At 35.6% G+C, this 7,500-nt stretch overlaps 1 protein-coding gene across 1 annotated transcript in view; it reads left to right on the top strand.

Moving 5' to 3' along the window:
* The window catches only part of LOC135205910 (Y+L amino acid transporter 2-like), a 108,521-nt gene that overhangs the window by 44,856 nt on the left and 56,165 nt on the right, over positions 1-7,500 (top strand). The gene's annotated exons all lie outside the window — the stretch shown is intronic.

The following is a 7,500-nucleotide window of genomic DNA, read 5'->3' as shown; positions in this document are numbered from 1 at the left end:
GCGTTGATTTGAAATGGTCAGAATCGATATAAACCTTTAGCCTCTCTTGATAGCCGTTTCGGTAGCGTCACTGTCCGATCCTGATTTCATTCCCTGTCCTACTGGACTGTGGTTCGATCCCATGGGGGTACGAAATTATTATCAACTAAAAATTCCCCCTCGGTACATATATGAAAATATATCAAAAATTTTCCCCCCGAGGGTAGAGCGAAAAAATTTTAGATATTAAAGGACATTTTTTTTGTAGCTCGAATGATTTATATGAATCACGGTGATGTGATAAATATTCATAATAAGGCTGCGTGGGTCAAACGCTCGAATCGGCTAGCATGGTGGAGGGGGTTCCATATCGATTCTAATTACAAATACAACGAGATCGGCGTTGATTTGAAATGGTCAGAATCGATATAAACCTTTAGCCTCTCTTGATAGCCGTTTCGGTAGCATCACTGTCCGATCCTGATTTCGTTCCCCGTCCTACTGGATGGTGGTTCGATCCCATGGGGGTACAAAATTATTATCAACTAAAAATTCCCCCTCGGTACATATATGAAAATATATCAATTCCGAGGTAGAGCGATTTAGATATTAAAGGACATTTGTAGCTCGAATGATTTATATGAATCATGGTGATGTGATAAATATTCATATATATATATATATATATATATATACTATATTATAATATATATATTATATATATATATATATATATATATATGATGAATGAGTATCACTTATGTTTCTACTTTCAATTAGTACATCAAATATTTTGTGGTAACAATTTTGAATTATGTGGCTGAAAATCGGCTTTAACAATTAAATATATTTAAATTATTTAGATTTATATAGTATCAGCATCTGCAAGGGTTTGGTCATCAATATCCCCATCTGCTTCCACATCTGTAATTAAAAGGGCTGATATCTTTAACCTCCAATTGGGCCGCTTTTCACTGTGAAAATTGTGATTTTAATTAATCCATTAATTTTTCAACAATTGTTTTTCCTAACCAAAACTTATTTACAAAATCATTACACCAGGTCCTTAATAAAAAATGTTCCCTTCCATTCCTATTTATGAACTATTGAACACTGAGCAAGGGGGATATCCGCATGTCTGCGTTCTCATACTGCAGTTGTGGATGTGGATGCGGATGTTAATAAATTGTTAAGGCAGATTTATAAAAAATGTGAATAATGCGAGGATGCAGACGAGAATATTCGATAATATATATATATATATATACTATATATATATATATATATAAATATATATATTGTTCCAGATTTTAAGCTAGAACCAAGGAAAAAATAACGTCTTTAACCCAAGTTTAATGCATCTATGTTACATCTTCCACTTTGGAGGAATCCATTCTCCTGTCTTTTGAAAAAGCTATCTTTTCTCCCATTGGTACTTGGAATTAACCCCCACAGGGACTGAAGGCGGGGCTTACCAGGAGAAAGCTTCAAAAGGCCTTGAACCCAGGAGCGGATCTCTCAGAAGAACACCAGACCTCGGCGAGGTCAAAAGCCTGGCTCCTTACCAGACACCGCTGCCCGCTGCCCCCCCCCTTTCCTGGGCCTGGCTTTCCCATGCTTTGGGAAGCCCCAAGTATATTTCAAAAGTCCATAGTGCCAAGACTTCAAGGAGAAGACGACCAGCCTCATTACTAAGGTACTGTAAGGGAAATTCCATTTCAACCAGGTATTTCTTTTTACCTTTGTCTGTATTTCCTTTCCTTTTTCCAAGGTGACTTTGTGCATCTGGGCTCAATTCTGTAACTATTCCCCTGTGTTAATGAGACATTGTCGAGGCACAAATGAAATACAGTTGAAAAGGAAGTTACAAGGCAAACAAAAAGATCAAGAATATTCACCAGATGCTTTACTGTCAAAAGGGTAAAAGTCAAAGAGGTAATCCAGGATAATCGGAGGCACGCTCACAAACTAAAACATGCATAACCATAAGAGAAACGGAAAAGTAGCCGTACAAAGTCCAAAAACATTTATACAACTAAATATATTGATTTTGTTGCTTATATTTATCTACAACTTTTTTCATTATGAAGGCATGGAGTTTAAACAAACCAAGGCTTAATTTTAGAACACTTCCATTATTCGATTTGATGAACCAAGACTCAACAATATTCCATCTAACTGTGTCGCTACACGGCATTAAGGCTCTTGCCTGACTCCAGTTAATAGGATGATGTAAATCTCTCATATGTACGAATAATGCATTCGATATTTGACCAGTTCTCACTGAATATTGATGCTGTTTGATTCGTTGTGAAAATGATTTTCCAGTTTTTACGTAATATATTTCATCACACTTTTTACAAGGAATTTCATACAGGCAGACTGAAACTTCTTTTGGAGAATTTTTTTATTACTAAACTTCTAACATTAACATTACTGAAAACATCATATATGATGAAAAGCTTTAAAATTCTAGGAATTTCTAAAAACCTTTCATCATCCGGTAATTTTAGAATGTTATGCTTACTAAATTTAAGTTTGTCATTAGTTAAATAAAATGTTTTCCTAGCTCTTTTCCATGCCAATCTACAAAAGTCCTTTGGTATTCAAGTCTCATGGCAATATCATAAATAGTTTTAATACCAGCGTCAATAACCGGCTGGCTACAGACACGTAAAGCCCATAAGAACATTCCAGAAAAAAAAGAGAGAATTTATCTTTTTGATGGTGACTGGAATTATAGTGAACAAAAGAGGCAATGTTAGTTGATTTTCGAAAGACTGAAAAGGTGAAATTTCTAACATTTCTATGATCTGTTACATCAAGGAAATTCAAATTACAATTTCTTTCTTCCTCTACAGTAAATTTTATAGAAGGGACTAAATGATTGAGTTTAGTCAGAAATTCCTGGCTATTTTATCATACAAACCGGTGGATAGTGAGTGCTACGACAGCGGCTTTTGGATATGTATTAAGCTTTGGTGTTTCTGACTGTAAGCTGGACTATGTCGATATCTCAATATTAGTTTGTTATTTTGAAATTTTGGTCATAATGTATGTCCTTAAGACATCAATATTTGAAAACAAATTGTGTATAATACTATGGCTTAGTTTTCTCCCGCTAGTGTACCCGTAAGATTTCTCCAGTCTTATAAAAACTTTAAAAAGGACGAAGCTGCAATTAACAGAGTCTAATGCGGTGGTAATAATGAATAAAAGTGACCATGTAAATAAAATAACGGCATTATTAAATGATAGTGATACTTACAAGAAACTGAGGTCTGATCCTACACAGAAATTGAACGCTCATTTTAGTAAACAAATTAAATACATTCTAAAGGGCTTGGACCATCTAATTAAACAGTTTACACCTCAATGCGCCTCCCCACCTTATAAGTATGAAAATCAGTAATCCTATCAGACCAATCATTGGTTCAGTAGGCTCAGTTATACTTACACCCTTGGTAGGAAACATTTATAACGCGAATATAAAAAACAACGTTGATTTATAAACAAGTTGAATAGTTTAAATTTGAATTTTGATTTTAACATGAAGTCACGTGCATTACTGAAATTTTTAAGCATATATATATATATATATATATATATATATATATATATATATATATATATATATATTATATATTAAAGGCACTGGACAAATGTATAAGTGGATATATATTAAGAAATGAGGTCGATAACCTTAGTGTATGATGTTTTGGAGACAGGTACAAAGAATAGCAAATTCCTTAGAGGCTCTGGTCTGTTCGCATGAAAGAGACTGCAGGCACGCAAGTGACCTAAAATGGTAAAATAACAGATGTTCAAGACGTCACAAGAAAAGTTTATGCGAAGTCACCAATATGTGTGCTAGATAAGATGTGTAGATGGGAAATGGAAAACGCACATACATCGAAACCGAGAATAGACTAGTGTGTGTACATTCGTGCGTCGGTTAGTAGGCGTAAGTGCATAAATGCAAAGGAGACCAGATATAACCCTAATATGGGACCTTATCGATTCATTAGACAAGAATCTGTCAGTGATGATCTAAAGACTGGAGGGCGCTAGAAGATCCATCATCAGTTAAAGTGAAAGAAAAACTTTGAAAGTTTATATAACAACATTGAGTTCAGCCTCCAGAAAGGGGAACTGTAGACATTTATCCATTGCACTCGTGATGTATTTCAGTATCTGATAATTGTGGTCTTTTCACTTCAGATGAATTCGGTTGTTGCTACTTGAAAATGGTTGTCTGACAAGTGAGGATATTGGGGATAATTATTTACAAGATGATTTCATTGAAGAATAATGGTGGTTTAATGATTTTATTGGGGACTTTCTTTAATTCATTTTATTCCATTTTAATATTAGCTATTTTTGGGAAATAAAGATTATATTTTTGTATAGCAAGGGTTTGAATTCGCCTAATATTTAATGACTAATTTTCAGCTACCTACAGGGATGACAGGTAATGAGAACACACGAAGGTAGGTCTCGCTATCAGGTGGGAGTTCTCTCCTTTTAGTTAAATGGGGTCATTTGACTCCTTAATTTTATATAAATATAAATATATAATATATATATATTATAGATATATATATATTATATAGAAATATATATATATATAACTTATATGTATATGCATTAGGCTACAAATGTCCTTTAATATCCAATTCCCTCTACCTCGTAATTAATATATTTTCATATATGTTAACTGAAGGGGAATGTTTTATTCGATAATAATTTCGTCACTGAAGTCCTAATTTCTCCTCTGCGCTCTGTTCGAATACACAAGAGGACATTATCAACTAAAAACTACTCTTCATTTAACAATTATGAAAATGTATTAATTCAGAGGTAAAGTGAATTGGATATTAGAAGGCATTTGTTGCTTAATGCTTGTATATAAATTATGGTGATGTGATAAAAATTCATATACATACATATATGTATATATATATATATATATATATATATATATATATATATATATATATATATATATATAATATATATATATAAATACATACCAAGCTGGGCCAAACTAGTGGCTGCTTAGGGCTCCCACGCCATCAGGTGCCTTCCCCAAGAGTGCTTGGAAAATATTAAAATAGTTAAAATGAGAAAAGTAAATAAATTAATTAAATGAGAGATAAGTAAAAAAATGAAGAAAAATGATCCCACTTATACAATACATGTATTCACGAGCCACCAGTGTAGTCTCACCTCTATTTATGTACCTAGGTGCTCCGTGGTGCAACTGCAAATCCATTTGATTAACATCTGAAGTTGAGACAAATTGGGCAAAGGACCTACTGTCATGTTCTCTTACTTCCAAATAAAAGTTCATTTTGCTTCCCAATACATCACTCAGAAACTTAAAAAATGCATGCAAGACCATATTGTGAATTTGCTACCCCTACATGGTTAACAATGCCTTTATGTGCATCAAATGATCATGTATCAAACACAAGTAATAGTTATGCACCGTTGGTGGTGGTGGTGATCAGGGACCCCCCAAATCTAATCTTGCTTAGGCCTATTTCACATTATGCGGTTGGATAACCATCACCACAAGCAGTGCAGTACACTTGACTGATGAATCTGATGAAGATTTCACACCAATACAGTGGCTCTATGTCACCACTGCGGCACCGCATTGCATGTTCAGCACCGCACTGGACTAGAGTGTCTGCACCAGCGGTGGTGACAGTCGACTTACACATCCAGTATACCTCTGTACAGTGTATATAACTAGGGGAATGACATACAGCTTTGCAAGGTATGGCTTGCGAAATTACCTTCCAAGAATATAAAACAAATTTTCCGCCAAACCATCGTCAGTATTATCATGCACATCCCCAACTCCTCTCATGCCATCCTGCCAGCATCCCACTCTGCCACCCAGTGGTGTTTCACCCATAGATAATTTTAATACTGTTCAATCATTGATAAGTAGTCGCTGAATTATAGCCTACCATGATTTAGATTCAATATAGGAATTTCAAGAAGGTTCGTGGGGCCCTTAAATAGTGTAAATAAGAGTAAATACTGAGATACCACTTAGTGACAGCAGGTTGTAAACCCACTCAGTGTAGCACAAATTTACGGTTGATAGGAAGGATAATCAATTGAATTTTAATTCAATTCCTTTGCAATAGGGCGAGAGAAATTTTTAATGCTGCTTTATGAATGGTAAGGGCTGCAGTGTCCCCATTTTAGTTTTTCAATGACAAAAACGCGTCATGTTTTGGAGGTGTTAAGTCTCTGAACCGAAAATGTCCCTGTATTATGTCTCAGAAATCTGGCCACCTTGCCATAAAGGCCGGAGCTAGCCTTACACATACACACACACACACACACACACACACACACACACACACACACACACACACATCATATATATATATATATATATATATATATATATATATATATATTATTATTCAGGATTTAAGCAGAAAAATAACTCATTTTAGAAAGAAATTCAGACAATTTTTAAGTCACTCCTCTTCACCAGCCTCCGTTATCTTTGAATACGTCTTTGTCCCTTCTGACTGGCTGCCTTTGAAATTAATCTCCACAGGTATGCAGCAGGGCCCCGTGATTCAGACTTTGGATGGGGCTTATATTAGAAGGAGAAAGTGGAACCTTGGGAAGAGCACATGGAAGAGAGATCTGGAAATGGGGTTATAAAACCAGGAGGCAACCGATGGGGCCCTTAGAATTTCTCCAGCTGTAGCAGGATTCACTTGTCTCCCTCTTCTCTGGGGACCCCCACATGTTCATATGTTGTCCATACTGAGAAAACTTCAGCCAGCAATTTGGAAGAAGCCAGATCAGCGCAGATGCCCAGGTACTGTAATGGAGTAATTTCGAATGAGTGCAGTCAGTTACTGTTTTTGTCTCGTCTGTATTTCTTTTTTACTGTTCCAAGGCACTTTACCTCTATTGGCTCAGCATTGCATTCACTTTTTGGTTACTGTGACACAGTTGAATCTAATTGTGATATTCACATTTAGACTAGCATCTGCTACATCGGGAAGTAATGATGTGCCATGCTAAACATCCCTTTAATTGATAAAACAATGCGGCATCCTTTTCTGTGTAAGCTCCCAGTCATTTTATATCCCCGTGAGTGGACTTTGAAGTGAAGTATAAGAGAGAATTGTGTTTGACGTTTCCCCATGTCTATTGCCTTAGCACTGATCCTGGAATGGAATTTCTTTGCAGATGCAAATATCTCGTCTAGCTGTGAGAAATCTGGAACCCCTTGGAAGTACCGCCAGGAACTATAAAGCAACTCGATGTGCACAAACCTTACTTCTGTGCTCAGATCATCTTTCAGTCAATCCCAGTTGACCTTCAATCGACCGTATTCCATTAAATTTCTGGACCTGTTTGAGTCCCTCCCATCCTTAAAGTGTAAATTGCTATTCAAGTAATTTAATGTAAATATACTTCATTCAAAACTAAATCTTTAGAGTTTTTACATAATCCTTCTCGCTTGATGCTGGC

The sequence above is a fragment of the Macrobrachium nipponense genome, chromosome 11 (genome assembly GCF_015104395.2).
Source record: "Macrobrachium nipponense isolate FS-2020 chromosome 11, ASM1510439v2, whole genome shotgun sequence".
Classification (NCBI taxonomy): Eukaryota; Metazoa; Arthropoda; class Malacostraca; order Decapoda; family Palaemonidae; genus Macrobrachium; species Macrobrachium nipponense.
This window is presented reverse-complemented; position numbering and strand designations above follow the sequence as displayed.